Source organism: Tachypleus tridentatus, chromosome 5 (genome assembly GCF_004210375.1).
Source record: "Tachypleus tridentatus isolate NWPU-2018 chromosome 5, ASM421037v1, whole genome shotgun sequence".
Taxonomy (NCBI): domain Eukaryota; kingdom Metazoa; phylum Arthropoda; class Merostomata; order Xiphosura; family Limulidae; genus Tachypleus; species Tachypleus tridentatus.
The window spans coordinates 44,056,840-44,079,166 of record NC_134829.1 but is presented as its reverse complement, the minus strand read 5'-3'; the positions used below and the strand labels follow the sequence as shown (position 1 = coordinate 44,079,166).

The 22,327-nt window shown below is 35.1% G+C and overlaps 1 protein-coding gene, 1 long non-coding RNA gene and 1 pseudogene across 5 annotated transcripts in view; 2 read left to right on the top strand and 1 right to left on the bottom strand.

The window, feature by feature from the left end:
• The window catches only part of LOC143251050 (sulfotransferase 1C2-like), a 41,797-nt pseudogene extending 29,164 nt beyond the window's left edge, over positions 1-12,633 (bottom strand). Inside the window, exon 1 of the transcript XR_013028468.1 lies at positions 12,511-12,633. The product of XR_013028468.1 is annotated as a sulfotransferase 1C2-like (transcript). The remainder of the gene's footprint in view (positions 1-12,510) is intronic.
• LOC143251046 (potassium voltage-gated channel protein Shal-like) overlaps positions 1-22,327 on the top strand; it is a 456,480-nt gene that overhangs the window by 125,433 nt on the left and 308,720 nt on the right. The window lies entirely within an intron of this gene.
• LOC143251054 (uncharacterized) lies at positions 120-3,116 on the top strand. Of its 2 annotated transcripts, none has more exons than XR_013028472.1 (3): positions 120-196; positions 896-1,100; positions 2,830-3,116. It is a non-coding gene; the product is annotated as an uncharacterized LOC143251054 (long non-coding RNA). The 2 variants fall into 2 exon arrangements; XR_013028471.1 differs by having other exon boundaries at positions 129-324.

Genomic DNA, 22,327 nt, shown 5'->3' with positions numbered 1-22,327 from the left:
AACTTTTCCATGGGGGATAAATATTTGACCTTTGTGTGTGACCTATATGCGCACTCCCGTTTTGTTGCCCTGTTGCTCTCTCTTCTGCATCATATATAAACACCTGTATAAAACCACATAATTATCACAAGCTGTAGACAGTAGAAAAGCAGTTCTTTCAAGAGTATCACTGGTTGAGGCATCTCAAGGACAAGAGGTACGTCTGTGACCGGCTTGGAGGATATATAGGATAAGCCACCTTATAGGTGTTCAATCTACAAGATTGTCGCTGCAGAAAAGAGCTACATTCTTCAAGAGACCTCTACCGACTAAACTGACACCACGGTAACAGTAAATCGTTTAGTTTATGTATCAAATGTTTAGGTCCTACGAATTTTAGTTATGGATTCTATTAATATATTTTTCAAAAATACTTTTCTTTCCGATTAGAGTATGTTTTTTCTTTTTTTTATTTGAAATGCAATGATTTTCGATCCATCAAATCCTCGGTAATTTCAAGTTGATTGCGTAATTGCGGTAGTTTCGCATCCATCCACAAGAATCAAGGGCTTTAATTAATTCTGGTTTAAGAAATTTTATATAAAATCTATGTGCTCTATCGATTGAACCAGTTCTAATGAAAACGGAAAAACAATTTTGAGAGATTAGAAAACAAAAATATATTACTGAGATCCTGGCTTCTTTAAATCATTTATGTGAAGAAAATTAGTTATTTGTTTTGTTGTGTTTTACTTATTTCACTGTGAAACTGTAACTGTAATATTTGTGTAATGTTGACTTTTTTTTCCCAGAACAGTATCTTTTGTTTACAAATCACAGAACAAAATGCATTAAAAGAGATCGCTGATTTACAGTTTGTTGTTGTTTTTTTGTTAAATCTTTTTCTCTCTTATAGCCATGAAGAAAATCATTTTCACCGTCTTGCTAATTTGTGTCCTGATTGGATCATTGGTTGTGCCAGAATCTGAAGGATATCCACGCTACGGGTATGGAAGAGGGGGCTACGGATATGGAAGAGGGGGCTACGGATATGGAAGAGGGCGCTACGGATATGGAAGAGGGGGCTACGGATATGGAAGAGGGCGCTACGGATATAGAAAGTAAGATGTTACGAACATAAAAGCCACGTCACCATAATTTTCAATTGTATTGAATTTTAATCATGAGACTACTCACCATATTTTATATTTGTTACTGAACACAAAGTTACACAATGGGCCATTTGTGCTCTGCTCACGGTGAACATTGCAACCCTTTTAGTGTTATAAGTCTCCAGACTCGTTAATGAGTAGCGCTGTGCTTTGTTTGGAGCCATATATTGTATTACATTGAATCTTCCTTTGTTTATGCTGTTAAAAACTCAGTTTCAAGGACTGACCCAATCAACTGGAGTTGATTAACTAACAACAATTAGTGTAATAACTGTAACATCAGTGATATTTTTTCAATAATTTCATAATTTAATTTCCATTTTTATTTTTTGTGATATTATTTTACATCTAATCGTAAAGCTGTGCTCAAGTTCTCTCCCTTGTCCTCTTATCCAATCAGTAATTCTTAAGTTTTTGCAGTGTCTTATTCCCCACGGGTCCGGCATGGTCAGGTGGTAAGGGCGCTCGACTCATAATTTGACAATCGTGGGTTTAAATCGCCATCACACCAAACATGCTCGCCCTTTCAGCCGTGGGGACGTTATAATGTGACGGTCAATCCCACCATTCGTTAGTAAAAGAGTAGCTCAACAGCTGGCGGTGAGAATTAGCTGCCTTCTCTCCAGTTTTGCACTCTTAAATTTGGGACGACTAACGCGGAATTTCTTAGAGTAGCTTTGCGCGAAATAAAAAAAATCAAAACCAAAATAATTATCCCTCAATGCTGTCGCTGAGCCACTGGCAAGGGAGGTGGTAACATATATACCAGATATCATCCTTTGGTTTGTTTATTTTTATGCAAAATATCCGGTAACTGTGTTACATATTATTCAGTTGTCTCTAAAACTAGTTTCGGTTAGTGATGGCCCGGGTATCATTGAGCTGTGAATGCAAGAGTTCGTGCTTGGCTGCCAAAATTCCCTCCACGCTCTGGAGTCTTGGTGTGTCATTAGAGTGACAGTCAGATCCCCGTATGGAGTCGCTTATGGGTGCTCTTTACTTGCTGCCTTCCATCTAGTCCTCCGGTTCGCAAATTAGCATTTGAATAGCTCTGCGCGAAAGTCCTTAAGTAAACAAGCGTTTGAGAAATGCAGATTTGAAAACCTACTTACGAACATGTATGAACAACGATCTTCATTCAAAATTGCAAAGAATGTATTTTAGTTTATTGTTTCGCAAAACACCGAATAGTTACTTGTAAATTCAGTTTCTGGGACGGCTTTACTACAAGTTGTTTGTGTGAGCGATACCTCTTGGCTCTAAAGGTAATTTCTTTTGAAGGTTATTCTTCCAAAAAGAAAAAAATACATAGGAGGGAGCAAATACGAAATTATTTTTATTTGGTTTGTTTTAAATTTCGCGCAAAGCTACACGAGGGCTATCTGCGCTAGCGTCCCTAATTTAGCAGTGTAAGACTAGAAGGAAGGCAGCTAGTCATCACTACCCATCGCCAACTCTTGGGCTACTTTTTTACCAACGAATAATGGAATTGACCGTCACATTATAACGCTCCCACGTCTAAAAGGGCGAGCATGTTTGGTGTGAAGGAGATTCGAACCCGCGACCCTAGGATTGCGAGTCGAATGCTCCGAACCACTTGGCCATGCTAGGCCGTGAAGTTAGTTTACGTTTCAAGTTTAAAGTAAATATGATGTAACAGGCATTTTATTTTGTACAGGTAGCGTTACGGTTGATGTGAGAGAAAATTTAGGACAGAAACAAGGACGAAGATTTGAAAATATCGTTAAATACATCTGCAAAAAATATAAAAAAATACACGTTATAATTACATGTGGTAACTCTCTGTGTTGTACCAGTTTCTCAAATAAGCCTTTTATTCTCAACTATTCAATGTTATATTTGATTTTTTATATCTTTATTGTTATTTTACTTCTTCAGTTGTTGTAACAATGTATGTATCTTAGGCATGTTTATACAGTTCTTAATAAAGAGGTTTTCTAACTATTACAAGGCTCTGGCGTGTTTCTAATTTAATGCGCGTAAAATCCGTACGTATTTATGTTAATTTTTCAGTAAGTATCAGAAATGAAGATCATCATCATGAAATGTGTATCGTTGTTACAAAAAGACATCAAGCGTCCTAAAGAGTCGCATTACTTCTTATTTAGAATTACTGTTATTTCCTTTGGGGGGGATAATCGTGATTTTAATTATCTCTTTGTTTGTTTAAAGTTAAGCACAAGGCTGCACAAAGAGCTATCTGTGCTTTGTCCACAACAGGTATCAAAACCAGGTTTCTAACATTGTAAGTGTGCAGATGTACCGCTGTACCACTGTGGAACAATAATTATCAACAGATTAAAATAAGTTGTTAGTGGGACAGTGATAAGTTTACGGACTTACATCCCTAACATTCGGGGCTCAATGCCCCGCAGTGGACATAGCAGTTAGTCCAGTGTGTCTTTGATTTAAAACAAACAAAGAGACTAAAGTGATTCTGAACCATTTCATATAATTACGTACAGTAGTACAGATTGTGATGAAACAAAATGGCGGCCTAAAGGATCTTTCGTTTAAAACCACCTTCAAAATGTATGAATACTAACAACAATTAATGTATTTATAAAACCGCATAAATCTCTATACATGTGTTTATGGAGTGAATCAAGTGTTCATTATTTCAACAAATTTTCATATAAACTAATTTTAACATTTTAACTACCTCAGATTTTGAAGTTCTGACTTTATTATTTCAATACTTTTGTAGCATTAAAGCTTTCTACATTACAAAAGCTAGCTACGTAACCTAATGTTTTATTATTACTTATAAGAATATAAACGCCTAAGGATACCTAGAGATAATACGTGCCAATGAATTTCAGCGGATTTGGAAAGCTGGACGTTTTCAAAGAGATTTAGGGCCCGGCATGGCCAAGCGCGTTTAGGCGTGTGCTTGGTAATCCGAGGGTCGCGCGTTCGCGCCCGAGTCGTGCTAAACATGCTCGCCCTCCCAGCCGTGGGGGCGTTATAATGTGACGGTCAATCCCACTATTCGTTGGTAAAAGAGTAGCCCAAGAGTTGGCGATGGGTGGTGATGACTATCTGCCTTCCATCTAGTCTTACACTGCTAAATTAAAGACGGCTAGCACAGATAGCCCTCCAGCAGCTTTGTGCGAAATTCAAAAAACAAACAAACAGATTTATTACTTTTCTCAACTCACCCCTTAATTAGGACGGTTTACATTTCGAAATCATTTTCCTTGTTTTTTTTTTCTTTAAATTTTGAATAAAATAACTTGCAAACGAGAGCTGACTCTCAGATTAGATAGAATATAATACGTTTATTAAAACAATTATTACATTCAAGTCTCTTATATGCAGTACACACCTCTTTGGCACAAACTAAACCTGACACCAACAACTCTAGGTTATAATTGGCAAGTTCACAAAGCTTCTGTGTTCACTGCTATACTGTATGCAATTTCTCTTGCCCTGGATCACATAAAAGCTAAGCAGCACTCGAACTGCACAATTTATACTGACTAGCTTAGTTCTCTACTGGCCCTGGCATCGCTTCACACCCTGTTCTCGCCAAGGCCACGTTTGTATTCGTGAGAACGAGCTCGCCGACATTGCAGCTAAGTCTATCTGGTCTGGCACTGTCACTGCTGTGTCTGTTCCATACATGGACTATGGTCCTGTATTCAAGGCTCGGCTTCGTGCCAGTTGGCAGTCGACTTGGAGTGAGTAACGCGAAAACAAGCTTTTCCAAATAAAACCATTTTATTGGAGTTTGGTCTTCTTGTTTCCATAAGAACCAGAAAGAGAAAGTTGTTCTAACGAGACTACACATTGGTCACAGTTTTTTAACTCTTCGTTTTCTTTTATCTGTAACTGATGCACCAGTGTGTAGTCTGTGTAACACTCAGATCACAATAAGCCACATTTTACTTTATTGTCATCGTTATGATTTACAACGACAGCACCATTTTAAACGTTCTGTGCCAAGGTTTGTCCATAATGTTAGATAGTGTTATTGGTGATGGTGACACTGTCCACCTTGGTAATGTTTTTAGTATTTTAAAGGTTAATTATCTTTTTAATGCCATTTAAGTTTTTTAATGTGGTTCCCTATTAAAAATCACAGTTCATCTAGTTCAATTTAAAATTAGAAACTGACCGTAACATTAAGTAATTTGAAACCAGGACTGGAAAGGCCAACTTCAGGTGTCTGATGGTGATTTTTGTACTTACCTGTTAGTCTTCCTGGCGAGTTATGATTATTACAGTCACGCTACAGATAGCCCTTTACAACTTAAATTACTGTAGTTTTTCTCTTAACGTTGTAGACTAGATGTAAACATTCTTTTATGCTATTTATTAATTTATTTATTTTTTAACTTTGTTTTGTTTTACCCTAATTTCCTTTTATGAATTTTGCTGAATTTACTTTTACCTTTTACTGGACGTTTGGTGCATATAGACTAGCTGCTTTGTGCCATAAAACACTAAGTCAACCAACCAAATATAGGCTTGTATTTTAGTAAATAATGTCTACAGTATCTCGAGCTTTGTTTCTTTATTCTTTTTATCTATATTTGCAGGTTTTTGAATTCCCAATGTTTTGTATGTCTTGTTGTCAGTAATATTGACACATGCACAGCAAGGTTTGCTGTTAGGCTCACAAACAATGTTACTTAGGTTAATAGAAGTGGGAACTTGAGATAGGTATGAAATAAACATCATGATAAACCAGCTGAATGTAAACTGGTTTCTAATTCTTGATATTAAAACTCATCTTGGCCATGATATATAATCATGTGATTATTTAGTCAGATTTATAGAGAGTTTGATTCTATAACTAGAAAGTTGCACCTTATGTTCCTCATTGTATTTTGTCTCTCTTTATTATACAAGGTGGGTCATTATGTGTGTGTGTGTTTTCTTATAGCAAAGCCACATTGGGGTATGTGCTGAGTCCACTGAGGGGAATCAAACCCCTGATTTTAGTGTTTGTAAATCCATAGACTTACCTCTGCACTAGCAGGGAACAGGGTCATAGTGAATCTAGCAATATAAGTAATAAGTTTAATTTATTTCATGTTACTTTCTACTAGGATGTGTATGTAACACATGCATTGATATTGGTGGTAGACAGTGTTGTCTTAAGACATAGGCTAAATGGGCTGTAGCCCGGATCCTAAACTTTTCTCAGGCTCCCATCCAAAATATGTTGTCTGTATTTGTATTCTTTTAAATGTAATCTTTGTGGATGAAACCCCAATTCACATTTAGCTCTTTGGATGGTGCTGCTGGTGATCACCTGGAAGGTTTATGTTAAACTGGTTCAGTAATTACACAAGCACAGGTTAATCATGAAGAAAAGAGTCTTATATTAGTTGTAATTTTCAATTTTAATTTTCTGGAGGGGGGGTTGCAGCACTTGACAATTCTTTTTTTTTTTTGAATGACATAAATCCAAATACACTTCCAATACAATGTTCCTTAACTGCAGGATAACCAGCAAGGTCTTTGTTTTAATTATGAGATATCCTGATTAGGTGAATTAGTTGGGATAATTTAGTCTCATTTGTGTACATAACTTTGAGGTCAATAAAAATGAATCTGAAATAAGAACAGTTATTTAATATACTCTTTGTTTGATAGTTTATGAAACAAAGAAACAGTTTCAGTACACAACAACAGTGAACTAATAGAGAGAAATGTGTATTTAGAACTAGACTGTGATCAAATATTTGATAAAAACGTGCATTTAAAGTATTATCCTCTTGATGAAAAATTATCACATTAAAACCATGATACTGTTTTAAAGGTTTTGAATATATAATTTTTATATTTCATTGATAAATGTTTTTGACAATATAGGTTTGAAAAGAAGCTATTTTAAAGAATCACACGATAAGAAGAATCATAAACAGTATATGTAGTTTAGTTGTATGTCTTGGTGCCTGCTGCTTATGTTGAAGAAGCAACTGTGTGGAAAGCAGTCCATAACATTCCAAGCTTTAGAGAAATAAAATACTAACATGTGGATTTGTTTTTGTTACTACTGGAATCTTTATATCTAGGTATCTATTTCTTTTCTTCATTTATTATGCCAAGGTTATTACACTATAATCTGTTCTTCTTAAACAATTAGCTTGAGTAGTTTATTTTAATGAACTATTAGGTAATGTAGTGTTAATTAGTTGAAAGTTACATACTTGAGATCACTGTTTTTTACTTGCATTATTTGCTGAGGCTAAAGTAAATATATATTATAAAGCCTTGTTTTTTTTTTAATAAGGTGTTGTATATGTCACTTTTTTAGAACTTTTTAATATAGTCAAGTCCAATTAAAGGATATTTTATTTGACTGAATATAAGACATTATTCACTTGGAATAATATATCAATAAAGGATGAATCACCATTATCTGTTTATTTTTTATAACATTTTTGCAAGTTGCATTAAATTCACTGCATGATAAAATATATACAAAATGGTTACCAAAACTCTAACTCTACTAATAGCAGATTTATGGACTTCAAACATTAAAATTCAGAGTTCAATTTTCCATGATGTGTACAAGACAGCAGACAGCCTCTTGTGCAGTTTTGTGTTTAAGGAACAACTCTTAGTTGCAAAGTACATTAGACTAGACTAAGCTGGCTTCTCACATGATAAAATATATACACAGTGGTTATAGACATTCTGATAAACCTCTGTTGGTAACAAAGTGCATTACACTAGACTAAGCTGGCTTCTCACATGATAAAATATATACACAGTGGTTATAGACATTCTGATAAACCTCTGTTGGTAACAAAGTGCATTAGACTAGACTAAGCTGGCTTCTCACATGATAAAATATATATACAGTGGTTATAGACATTCTGATAAACCTCTGTTGGTAACAAAGTGCATTACACTAGACTAAGCTAGCTCCTTACACGTATATAATTCTGTAATTAAAAACATGTGAGAATGTTATTTTTTTCCTTATTCTTCTAAATTTACCATTAATGAATTTAAAAGTATATAAAAGTGTCACATCAGGTTTATCTTTTATTTGCTGCAAGTTACTGTCCAGAAAGCCTTTGGATAGATATGAGAACTTTTTAACTGAGCTGGACAATGAAACAAAAGCTTCTTGTAAACACTGTTTACATATATGTGTCTCACAACAGTTGGTATGGGTATTAACACTACTGATAAGGAGAGAACAATGTTTTGACCTTCTCAGGTCATCTTCAGGTTAAAATTGAAGATGACCTAAAAAGGTTGAAACGTTGTCCTCTACTTATCAATAGTGTTAATACCCATACTAGCCATTCTGGGATACATTTTTATTTCTAATGACTATCTTGTCATCAAAACTGTTTACATATATATCACAAAAACTCATGAGATACTGTTCAAACTATTAAATATTTATTTAAAGTGTTTTTTATTTTCCAACTTATTTAAATTCTTGAACAAAAATTCCTCTATTAAGACTTTTATGTGTGTTTGAAGACCTTTTTTGATCTGTGGGAAAACATTTTAAATGTCTAATTTTAAAGTTTGTAAAAGTATATCTCTGTAATTTTCCAGTAAACATTCAATAGTTGTACCATAAGATTTTTGAGTGTTATCCTTTCATTGGAGCTTTTAGATTAGAGGTTTGTTAACAGACATATTTTTTGTTTTCAACTGTAAGTTTTTGATCATTGGAAAAAAATAGCCATAAAACATTTTATAACAACTTAAAGATAAAAATAGTCTTTGATAATTTTGTAAATAACCTTCTTTTCATGGAACTTTTATTGTATTTGTTTTCATTAAAACCTTACTAAAAGCAGAGTTTAAACATCTCAATTGAGTCCTGTGTTGTATATCAAATTGTATTTTTTTAAGTGCCAAAGTTTCCATGCATGCACATGCTTATAAAAATAATAAACAATGGTGATTCTACAGAAAAATGTTGTCATTTCACTAAACACATGACACTGATGTAAAAATAAAATTTTTCACACAGAAAAAAAAGTTATGATTTCCTGTCATACGGAATATAATTATTATTAAATTAGTTGTATTTTGTGGTTTTGATCATTTCCTGAACAAACTCAATCTGGATCATTGAGCAGGTTCTTTTTACAAGCTATGACCAGATAAGGCCTAATGGTTAGGATGCCCAGACTGTAAAAGTGCACCCTATCATTTGGGATTGTGGGTCCATTAATAGTGATGATTAGATACCACTATTCAGTTTCATGATGGAAGCTCAAATCTACCAATGACTAGCTGGAGTCTAGTCTATTATTTAAAAATTGGGAATAGGTTTTTGCTGAAAATTCTGAACCTTCCAACTTACACACACAGTAAAAGCGAACACTAATGAAAGATTTGTTGTTAGATTTATATAATTGGTTATATTTCTGATACTTATCATTATTGTAACAGAAAACATTCTAACCCTTTTGTGCCTTGTGGACGATTTAATGTATCAGTCCAACTATTCATTGGTAAAAAAGTAGCCCAAGAGTTGGCAGCAGGTGGTGACGACTAGATGCCTTACCTCTTCTCTTACACTCTTAAATTAATGACGGCTAGCGCAGATAGCCCTCGTGTGGCTTTGCTAGAAATTCAGAATAAACCAAACTTCAAGTCCATCGTGATACAGTGGACTAACATCATTTCAGTATTAACGATTTGTTATGGGTGATAATGTTAAAAGTTTTAAATTGAATAATTTTGATTCCCACAATATACAGTTTTCTAGTTCCATGATATTACCAATGTAGGAGTAAAAAAATCAAACTGTTTTGTAACATTAATTTTTACTCCTTTATTCGAGACATCTATGATCGAAGTGTGGTCATCATACATTAAAACTTTTTTTTTGTTTTAAAAAAGTATTATAAATTCATCATTTATTTCTACATCAGAAAAGAAACCAGGCCACAGAAGTGGAATGTCGGTTTCCTTTGTCCTTTCTTTAAATTTTTCCATCAATCTTCTAGATTGGGCTGGCGTGAAGTGATTCTTCCAGTCGCCAACGACTGCCTTTCTTACAAATTGAATGTCATCCATGGGTTTTATATTATTTTTCTTAATGTATTCGTTACAGTACTTAATTCCCTCTGGAACATCTTCTTGGTCATCGTGTTCGTTGTTTACAAATTCTTCTATCTGTTCATTTACATTCTTCATCATATACTCTGCGCTTGTTTGATAAAGAATCTTTTAACTAATGTTTCGTCGGAGTTTAGCATGGATGCGTACCCTCGCACCCAAAAAATTCGGCAATTTTGAAAACCGTGCCACGAGTATCAGATTTCATGTTTTCATAAGTGAGAAACAAAACATTAGGGTCATTTTAAATGCTTGTACCACGATAAAAGAGTGTCGAAGTAATCCCAAAATCGGTTTTTACATTTAGGAAGATTTCAAAGAAATCCTCGAACGTTCCATCTGTAAACTGATATTCTGTGAGCATCTTAGTGTGATGGTAAAAGGAAACACAACAATCTTTAGGGTTCCTAGCTACATAGATGTATTTCGCTTTAGGAGAGTAAGGGTTTAAATGAAATGGCAGGTGTGTTTTGATGGCTCCGGGACGTGGCATGTCTTCCGCTGACTGAGGTCCTAAAAATTCCATAAAAGGGCAACGAATATTGAATTATTTGAAATTTTTTATTTCTTCTCCTTTGTTCAGTATGTTATAAACAATGTGTTGGGTCCAAGTTGTTCCGCATTTCGGAAAAGTAACAATAAATATGTCGTCATATTTCGGTTCATATCGTATGGTTCCCCTTAAACAATTGGGTGACATTGATTGTGGTATTCTAAAACCATCAACGTCGTGGTAAGCTGGCATTCTTTTGATTTGAAAAATCTTTCCTGGAGTAACAAAACTGTGCAGTTTGTACTATGCATTAAAACTATTCACGTATTTTAATACGTTGAACTACAGGTAGAGAATGATTGAAATAGTGTATCTAAGTATTTTAGAACAACACATTTTAAAAATAAAGTACCTCTCTTTAAAAAAAAGTAAGAATTTCCTCATCAACGCACCAGTAGATATTAATATTAAAGAAGCTAATATTTATGTGCGAATGCAACATAGCCACGTAATCCCAGTTGAACAATTGTGACGCCAGAAAAATCGTAAAAAGCAGAAAAAACAACAACTCGAAAGCTGTTTCCATTAATACTTGGGACCTGCAAAAAGGTATCTTTATTCAAATTTCATGTAAGTTGTATTTTCTTCACTGAAAAACTGATCAAAAGATAAAAATTCTAAAACTTTATATTTTCGTTTGGAGCCAGGAAAAAGTACCTATGTACCCAATTTCATGTAAATTGACCGAAACAAGGCTAAGTGATTGGCCCTAAAATTATGGGTTTATTTAAGCTTTTGTCCGTTTTAATATGACAATATGGATTTTCCAAATGTTTGTATGTATATGTATGGAACTATTGAAAATTACATTTCAACAAAGTCCCTTGGAAATTGGTTAATACAAGACAAAGTAATTTACCCAAAATTCTGCTTTTCTTGCGAGCTCTGAACTCCCTAGAAAGAACCAATTTCGTTATGTCAATAAATAAAAATTTATGTTTGTGTCAATTTTCATTTCGATTGCTTTTAATATGGTAGTATAGGATCTCAAAATATAAATTTTCGGGTTGTTTGAACACCGACTGAGAAAAATATTTCTGGATGTATTGAACCAGTTTATAACTCCACCAAATTTCAAGTTAATCCCGCTATAATTAAAGGAAGAATAACAGTGAAAACAACCATTTCCATTTATCATGAGAGAAAATTTCTTTAATATTCCAAATTAGTCTTAGTTTCCCTACGTAAACTAGACAACGACAATTATACATACATAGACGGTATTAAAATGAATATTGAAATAAATAATGTTATTAATTTCTACAGTAAAATCCGGTTTGTAAAGGACTCGTATAAAAATTATTAATGGTTATAATCCCCTTTCTTAATCTGATTCACACTATAACAGTTCATGGAAATTGTTTTATAGTTAGGATTGGACGTACCAAGTTTGTGGAATATTTTTCACTTTCCTGGAGGTTAGTAAGTGATTTGATATTGACAACAACTAAATTACTACCATCGACATAATTAAATATCTGGAACTTTAGTTGCTGTCATTAACAAATCGGTTGCCAAGATGCAGTTGGTGAAAAATATTTCATGATTTCGTTACGTCTACCATTAGGTCACGACCAACCCAAACTACCATTTTTGTAGTCCAATACAAACAAGTAAACAACAGAAATACGAGTACATACAAGATTTACGGCTGGCTTTATCCACGTTGTAATGGACGTAAATATAGAATAAATAAGACTAAAAAAATTTTTCAATTTCGAGGCCTACCAGAATCTCCAGTTAATATCTTGGCAAATAAAAACAGAAAACCATGATTAACATCATAATGACGAAGGTATTCCCGCATATATGAATCCGATACTTAAATTTTTCGAGAACTTAGCGACGCCTGTGGGAATGATAACAAGTCCAAGTTCCGGGAAAGTCCAAAGGTAACTTGGAAACAAAACAACTGATTATCACACCATTAAGTAAACCTGTGCAGCCCTAGATTAATCATTAAGCAAAATAAGCACGTGCTTAGGGCACCAAGGGAAGGGGGCACCACACAGTTTTTTCTCCTAGCTATCATGACCTTAACTCTTTCACAGCCACACTCAACTTTGGTTGATTTTTTTGTAATTGTCCTCATCTGCCGTGTAAGACTTTACTCTGCATTGTTAAAAAAAAAAAAACGTTTTCTTTGGCTCGGTGAGTGACTAAAGTTTCGAGAAACTACTAAACTATGTATCTGAAGTAAGAAGTCATTGATTTGCGAAAGATTACTGTAAAGAGCAGTACAAAATGTTGATAAAACTTCAGGTACGAGACGATCGTATGCTATAATGTCTGACCTCAAAGATGAAATATTTTTTCAATCATTTCTTCTGTTGTGGCTGTGTATAAGAAATTATAGTAGTGGAACTGTTTTGTTTTACCTTTTACTGCTTCATTCAGTCACATCTACAGAAAATAAGAGTATAATACCACAGAAACATAAGTCAAACGAAGTGGTGACAGTTGTGTGCAGAGACGTGGCTGGTTTTTTTTTTCGGCTTCTGTTTTCACACGTTATATTTGGGTTATTGTCTCCTTTGTTTTAGTTTTATTTGCATTAGTATTGCATTATTCATATGTGTTTTATAATATTTTTATAAGTGTGTTTCTCACTGAAGCTTTTTTGAGCCATAATTTTTTTGGTTTCAAACCACTTGCTGTAAAAAAAGAACAAACCTCCTTTGTGTGTGAATACATGTTTTGAAATTCATCATACCAAGGAAAAATCTGAGAGGAATGCCACTGTAGCAATGTCACTGTTCATAGATTACATGTTGCCAATAAAGGTATTTGGGCATGTGTGTATTGTCTCGTGATTATGTAATGATATAAACAGATCTGAAGCTGAGATTTATTTAGGGGATAAATACAAAAGTGCCCGGTCTTCAATCACATTTGAGACCGAGCACACTTGTTTTTATCCCCTTTCATAAATAGCTTATCAAATTTTGTCAAATATTCCATTTTTAGACTCAAAAATAAAGAGCACAATTATATTCTCTTTACTTCTTCCTTGATTGTATCCTGACATCATAATGCTCCAACCCGGCCCGATCTTCTGGTGATATTTTTACGAGACGAACGAACAATCGGAGACAGAAACACAAGGACAACGAGTACAAACTTTTAGGTGTAATTCAGCTATTTTGCGACCATAAATTTGGATTAGTATGTGTTTATTACATTTCTGAAAAGCTGGGAAAACAATTGACTTATTGTCAAATTGCGTAAGACTTCGACTTATACGACAACATGATTCTAAATGTTGTCATGTGTACACTATACATTATACTCTAGTAGTAGTACAGTACTGTGGCACCGTGATCATACAAAGATACTGTAAAGAACCGACAAATAAACAAAGTCAATTTAGAATAGAAAAAGTGCGTGAATCGAACTAGTTTATGTGAGCAAGGTTAGTACCGAGTACTAGGCTTAACGTTAGTGACCTTAGTTGCAATGTATTAGCATTAGGCCTAATGTTATTGTCACTCAGTTCTCAGATAACAACACTAACGTTAGGCCTAAATACTGTAACTAGTTTGGTGTAAGTACACTGGAAGTGCAAATGTAGCCTGGAATAATGAAGTGGACTATTCCCAATTTAAGGTCGTCGTTTTGAATTTACCTTCGCTTCCAGGCATGCAGATAAAGCTTCAGACGTATGACTATTTTGTTGATGTATGGTTTGTTGGCTCGTCTAAAGTCCTCAGGTCAGAATTGATCTCCTAGTTTAGGTTACAACTCATTCTTGAGATATGTGATTAGGAGTAAGGTAATATGGCCTAGGCCTAACCCAGTATTTACTAGTTCAATGTGCAGTACAGTTTGCAATTGATTATATGTGATGTATGTGTATCAGTACAGGATGATCACTGTCTATATATGTTACTACAGTATGTGTTGTTGATCACAAATTATTTTGGAATACTTTTTGGCTCACAATGGATTTGCATATTACCATTGACATTGCTTCTTGCATACAGTTACCATAGCAACAGTAGTAATGAAAATTTTGCAAGGACTGAAAACTAATTCTTCCAAAATGGATTGAAGCCAGTCTCGAATCGATTTTAGACTAGTCTCGAATGGTTTTCAACCAATCAGAATGTAGCAAATCAATAAAGGTATTATGTTTATGTGCTGATGGACCTAGGTCCTGAGATAATTTTCTGACAATCTTTGCCTAAATGTTGACCTAGAGTTTAGTATGTTTGACTGTCTTACTAACGTTTTTATTTATGAATTTCATTACAGTGGTACCTCGGTTCTCGAAGGACTCCCTTCTTGAACAATTCGGTTTTCGAACATATTGTTTGAGAAAAAATGTCTCGGTTGTCGAACATAAACTCGGTTCCCGAACCAAGCTGTCGTGGCCTGAACCCCCGAAATAACCCGAACGACTTTTCGACCATTTTCGGCCCACGCCAAGCTTGCCCAAAACAATTTCCCCGCACCTGTCGCTCAGTCCACACACCCCGCTAAAATCTGCTGTGAACGTTCTCGTTTTTCTTTTTGTTTTTGTTGTTTTTCTAAATATTCTGATTAAATAAGCCACAATGAGGTCAAAGAAGGATAATGAAAGCAGCAAACTAAAAATAAAATGGTTGTTAAAGCCACAATAGAGGTGAAAAAAGATCTCATAGCGAAATACGAGAGTGGTGTTCGCGTGTCTGACCTTGCTACACAGTTTGGTTTGGCGAAGTCTATAGTCTGCACCATAATGAAAAATAAAGAGGTCATCAAATGAGGTAAGGTTGCAAAAGGAGTGACAATGCTTACGAAACAAAGATCACAAACAATTTGGGTAAACGAAAAACAGTTAGCTGGTGATAGCATTTCTGAGACCATTATTTGTGAGAAAGCAAAGCAGTTGTATGCTGATCTCCTGAAAAACACCCCTGGAACGAGTACTGATACAAGTGATGCCTTTAAGGCTAGTAGGGGATGGTTTGAAAAATTTAGGAAGAGAAGTGGCATACATTGTGTGGTGAGACATGGGGAGGGTGCCAGTTCTAACAATGACGCTGCTGATAAATTTGTTAGGGAATTTAAGTACTATGTAGAAGCTGAGGGTTTTATTCCCCAACAAGTGTTCAACTGTGATGAGACAGACCTCTTTTGGAAGAAAATGCCAAAAGCATGGGTAACCAGGCAATTTTTTTATGGAGTGGGTCCATGAAGTGTTTGCCCCAAGTGTAAAGAATTACCTCACAGAAAAACAGTTGCCACTCGAGGCCCTTCTTGTGATGAACAATGCACCTGCTCACCCACCAGACTTGGAGAACGGGTTGGTGGAAGAGTACAATTTTATCACTGTTTCAAAGGTGCTTTGAAGTGATCTCTGACACAGAGTTAACCCTCAGAGAGTTCTGGAAAAATCACTTTAATATCCTTCATTGCTTGAGGATCACAGACAAAGCCTGGAGGGAAGTGTCTCTGAGGACCATGAACTTAGCCTGGAAGAAATTGTGGCCAGACTCAGTAGCAAATAGAGACTTTGAAGGCTCTGAGGCTGAGCCTGTTGTCGAAGATATTGTCTCACTAAGCAAGTGTATGGGCTTCAATGTGAGTGGTGATGATGTGGAGGAGTTGGTGGAAGACCACAACACTGAGCTAACCACGGAATAACTCCAAGTCTTTCAGAAGGAGCAGCAACAGGAGGCAACTGAGGAAGTGTCTTCAGATGAGGAGGAGGGAAGGGAGGATGTTTCTAGTTGATTAATCAAAGAAATGTGTGGAAAATGGGGAAAGTTTCACCCTCACAAAGCTGTAGCAAACCGCAGCATAAACCTTTTCAATGACAATGCTATGTCTTACTTGAGAAACATTTTAAAATGCAGGAAGAAACAACCTCATTAGACAAGTTTTTTGTGAGAAATAGTTTTAGTTAGTCTCAAGCAGGTTGTAGCGGTGCAAATAGAAAGAACCCCAGAAGGAGAGTTACTTGATGTTTTTATGGAAGGTGACTCCCCTTCCGAACAATAATAACCCTCCTACTCTCCACGTCCCTCACCACCTTTCACTTACACCATCAGCTCTCCTCAGCAAGGTAAAGTACAGTTAAATTTTCATTTATTGTTTTTTATTGTGTTTATAGTTTTTGTGGTTCACTTTATGCATATAAGTATTATTATACAGATATAAATAATCAATATTTTACTTAAAATGCTTCATAATGCGTAATTTTTGGAGGTGTGTGACGGATTAATTTAATTTACAGTATTTTTTGTGGAAAATTGATTCGGTTTTCGAACAGCCTTCTGGAACGGGTTAAATTCGAAAACCGAGGTACCACTGTATTTTCTAATCGTTATAACTACATATGATCCATTTCATTTTGTGTGTTTTTTATTTTTGTTTCTGTATTTTTCAGACTGATAAAATGAAACGTGTTCAATTAAGTGGTGCACAAAAGAGAAAACTGGCAAAAAAGAACCAACAAAAGACTTTGGATTTAGTGGCCAAGACTGGAAAGCTGACTAATTTTTCACTCAACTTACACAACAAGATCTTCCAAATCAAAACCCATCTCCGCTATCAGAAGTCACTTGTACTGCATCTGACTCTGACAATATTAAACTTGAACCAAGCTCCACCCCTACAAGTACCACTTTGTCCACTTCAAGTTCAGAACATCATGATAACGTTGAGGTGTCACAGGCTTGTTCAACTGGCATAAGTTCCACAACTGATCTTACTTTGGCTGTAAATTCTTCTAATATCTCTAGTGTTAATGTTAATGCAAGTTGCTCCACAAGACAGTCTGAAATTGAAATAATTGCTGAAAATGAAAATCTACTGGACTATGGTAAAATGCTTCAGTCTACAAAAGATTAAGAAACTAAAGCAAAAGATTTGCCAAATGGCCCATTGTGGTACTGACAGTCTGTGGGTCCACAAGGATTCCAATAAGACACATTGTCAGCAGATAAATCGAGCCAGACTTTTAGCAGTGGCAAACCAAACAAAATACTGTTCAAAACTTTTCTTTGGGGTAAAAGCCAAAGGTGGCCAATACAAGAGAGAGTGGTTATTGTAGTCACCATCAACAGGGTCAGTTTACTGCTTCGTTTGTAAACATTTTGCCACTAAATTTTCCTCGCGTTTGTTGAAAGAGAAGAGTTCAGTGACTGAAATACTATTGTAGTTGATCATCATGAAAGAAGCGCTACTCACTGAGACTCTATGTTAACATACTTAACTCGCAGACAAGGTTTAGACTTGCGAAGAGAGTTGGAAAACAAATTAAAGAAAAGTGTAATTACTAGGAATATATCTTAGAGTGTGTAATAGCTGTTATTCGCACGTTAGCTGAACGTGGCCTGGCTTTTGTGGAACAGATGAAAAATATGGCCTACTGCAGAATAGGAATTGTTTAATGCTGTTTGAGCTCATAAGTCAGTTTGGTCCGTTTTTAGCAGGGCACATTTCGAAATATGAAAATTCTGGAAAAGAAAATATTTCTTACCTATCCAAAACCACCTGTGGAGAACTCATTGAACCAATAGCTCAGAAGCCCGACGCGTTTATTGTTGATGAAGTAAGGTCGAAACGTTGTTCGCTCCTCTACGTAAAATATTTTCTCAACCCAAACGAGCCATTTTTACATATATAGTATTCTCTACAAGTGGGTTTTCTCGACATTACTGAAGTAATTTTTTCTGCTTATTTTCGCTTGTCAGTTGACTTGACGCCAGACCTATAACATATAGATCAGTTAAGTATTGTACTTCGATACGTAAAAGATGGGCAGCGTATTGAACGCTTTCTAACCTTTCTGGAACTGAAAAGCCATAACGGTGAGGAAATGGCAAACCAGGTATTGCAGTACCTACGTGATGTTTGCAAACTTAATTTTTCAAAATATAGAGGTCAGTCTTACGACAATGCTGCTAACATGTTTGGGTGTTATAAGAGAATGCAGCAAGAGATTTTAGACGAAAATAAGTTTCTCACAATTGTGTGTGCAATATGCAGCCCATTCACTAAATATGGTAGGCCGAAGTGCTGTTGGCTGTTCTCAAGTAGCAGTTAATGTTTCTCTACAATGTATTTGCTCTATACATTTTTTCAGTCTCAACCAGCCGGTGGAAATTTCTTAAAGCTTGTCTTAGAAATGAAAGTGTGTTAAAATCTATCTTTGATACCAGATGGGAGGCACACGTTATGGCAAAAACAGCAATTTTGAAGTCTTTCTTTAAGATCTTGAAAGCTTTAGAATGTCTAGTTGAAGACCAGTCATAGAAGGGATACATTAGAAGAGAAGCAGACAATGTTACAAATACGATGCAAGAGATAAAATTTGTTTTTATGTTGATCATGTGGGATGAGATTTTTCAAAAGTTTCGTCAAGTCAAGTTCTGCAAAATGAGGATATGAACTTAAAAACACGTGCAGATCTGTATGGGTTATTAGCTGACCAACTTTAAGGGATGACATTAAAAGATTTGAAGCAGTAGCAAAAGATGCAGATCTGTATGGGTTATTAGCTGACCAACTTTAAGGGATGACATTAAAAGATTTGAAGCAGTTGTGAAATAAATACTACCAAATGTTGATTACAATGCAGCTCAAACTCGCAAACTTGTCAGAAAGAAGTTACTTGATGACGGAGATGCACAAGTCTGAATGCCAGAGATAAATTATGTATCACCACCTCCTACACAATTGTTGACAAACTAGAAAACAAGATGAGAAGAAGGGGAGAAGTGTACAAAGACATAACAAAGATTTTATTCCTAAGTGATGTGCCAAATGGTGTTACTTCATCTGCTGAAACTGAAGGATACTCTCAGTGTTCCCAAAAGCTAATTGATGCTTACCCAGAGGAGTTGGACACTAATCTCTCTTCCGAGCTTCAGCAGTTTTACTCATACGTGCGCCATAAGTTCAGTGCAATAAAATTGTAAACAGCAGATTCGGTCATGTTGAACTTTATAAAATAATTTCAGAAGACAAAACTGAGTGTGTGTTTCCAAACTTAGACATTGCATTGCGTATATTTTTAACATTAATGGTTACAAATTGCACAACTGAGCGTTCATTTTCTCAACTCAATCATATTAAAAATCCCAACAGAATAACTATGCGACAAGACAGGCCGGATGCCTTGTCTCTGCTAATTATAGAAGCAGATTTGTTACGCCAAACTAGTTTTGAAGACTTAATCCAAGGCTTTGGAATTAAAAATTCAAAAAGAAAACTTTTTAAAGTTTAAATAAATATTAAGGTATAAGTAAATAATTTGCTTACGGGGTTTTAAGTTCAAAGTGAGAAATTGTTAACATCAAAGTGAGACTGTTTTTTAATAGAAGGGTTATGAGTAAATTTTTCATTTTTGTTAACATCAAAGGGTGAATTTGTTAACATGAAAGTGAGAATTGTTAACTCAGAATGAAAACAAATATGCAGTAAAAATAAAGCTTTCTAATTATCGTCAGCCAAAGAAGTGATTTCCCTCACTTCTAAATAAAAGGCCTGAGTCATTGTTTGATTTTGATGCCTGCCCAATCTGTTAAATAACAGAAAAAAAAGTTTATATTTAATATAGTTATGGGGTCTGACCCGGAAGAAAACTGAAGAAGGATTATAAATTTTCAAACTTTTATTTTAATTTCAGCTCTTATTGAGTGTTAATATCTTGTCAGTTAAGCAGTGGAGAGGCCGAGGGGGGCACCATTGTTGGACTGTGCTTAAGGCATCAGTTGCCCTTAATCTGGCCCAGCATACATGAAGTAAGAAGCACTTGAAGGCAATCTCATTCAGACACTGGTCAAATAAAGTTAAAACATGAATAATAAACGCATAGCTTACTTAAAAAGTCACTTTTAACAACAACGGAGACAAAATAATTCCTGAACATTCATGTTATTAACACGGTAGACGTGTCATCGGTACCGAATATAAAACAGTCGTTTTCATTTGTAAAAAAAAATATATATATGTAAACTTTATATAGGTAACTGATGTTTAACTTGAATATATTAATATCTTAAGGTTACAAAGTATTATGGGAGAAAATTTCATTTCTATCGGACTTTGGATAAATCAAACGATATTATATCACAGAATGGCTCTTGAGTTATTCAGGAACAAACTTGTAGCTCATAGCTCCGTCAACAATCTCCTGACCGATTTTAGATCCAATAACAGTTTTGAACTCATGAGACCAAACCTTTTAGAATGGTGCATTTGACCACGCCCAAGTTCTTATGGGTGATTTACTATGATTCTGCCTTAAGGGTAGGCTGGTAAAGATGCTGATGGATAATAAAACAGAATTGGGTAGAGGCTCGCTCCACACTTGTTATTACTTGAACACAAAAATATAGTTAATTAAAAGAGGGTGGGGGAACGTCTCATAGATTTAATTTGTTTTAATCCTGTTTAAAAAGAATCTAAAATGTTGCGGCCACTGAGGATTTCCTCTTGTTGATTCCAAGGTAACATAAAAAACGTACAAATACAGTTTTATTGGCACCGCTGAACATGATAGGTAACAGAAAGAAAAGCTATTAATAAGTGTGTAATCACGGGTAATTCTGTTGAATGTAAATAAAAAATTAAAAGCTTTAATAATAGAAATATTCGATTTCACCAATCTTTGGACTAGTCTTCCTATTGTTAAAACAAATATAAGAAAGTCTTTCATCAACAATTTCAAAGTCGTTTAACAATTAGGTAAATTACTTCTGTGCCTCAGTAACCACAGGACTTCCTACAACTGCGCTACCCACAACAATTACCTTATTATATTAATTCTGGCCAGTTATGTTTTGTTTTTTTACTTGAAAACAAGTTTGCGTAATTTTGGCAGTGAGTATTCAAACACACAGAGAGAATACTTTTCTCTGGTGCTGTCTCCAGTATGAAGAACTGCTAATTTCGTACTAATTTTCATGAGTTTGTCACGTGCGTGATGGAAGTATACTATGACGATTCAGCACAAATTAATATCATTACGTTAGGGTTAAGCTTTTATCTGTAACTACCGACTTTGTGTTGAACAAAAGTTTTATTAAAGAACACATGTCGTTATTAAAAGTGTGTGGGTTATCTGTTAAGTGTAACGAGGAGAATCGAACGCCTGCTTTTAACGTTGCAAATCCGTAGAGTTACCTCTGTACCAGCGTTGGACGTATTAAAATAGAAGCAAGAAAAAAACAACAATATCAGCCTTAAAATGTTTGATAAAATCATGTTAACTGTATATGCAACTCATTATTCTTGATTTATCTATTTTAGATTAAAGATCAAAGGTATATAAAAATTCCTTACAGATTTATCCTGTGTCTCCCACAAGTCACCGCTTAATAGGTCTTTCGTACAACACTGAAACTCACCAATTGGACTTGACGATGAGAGGTAAATATGTTCTGAAATGAGATTTAAATATTCAGTTTATCACTTTAAAGTTTGTGGTTTAAAAGTTGAAGGTTAGCTAATAATTGGATATCAAATATTTATTGTAAAAAATCCCGTAATTCACGGACTCTTTTTTTCTCCTGTTAATTCGTTTATTTCGGATTCAAATTCAGGGGCGTAT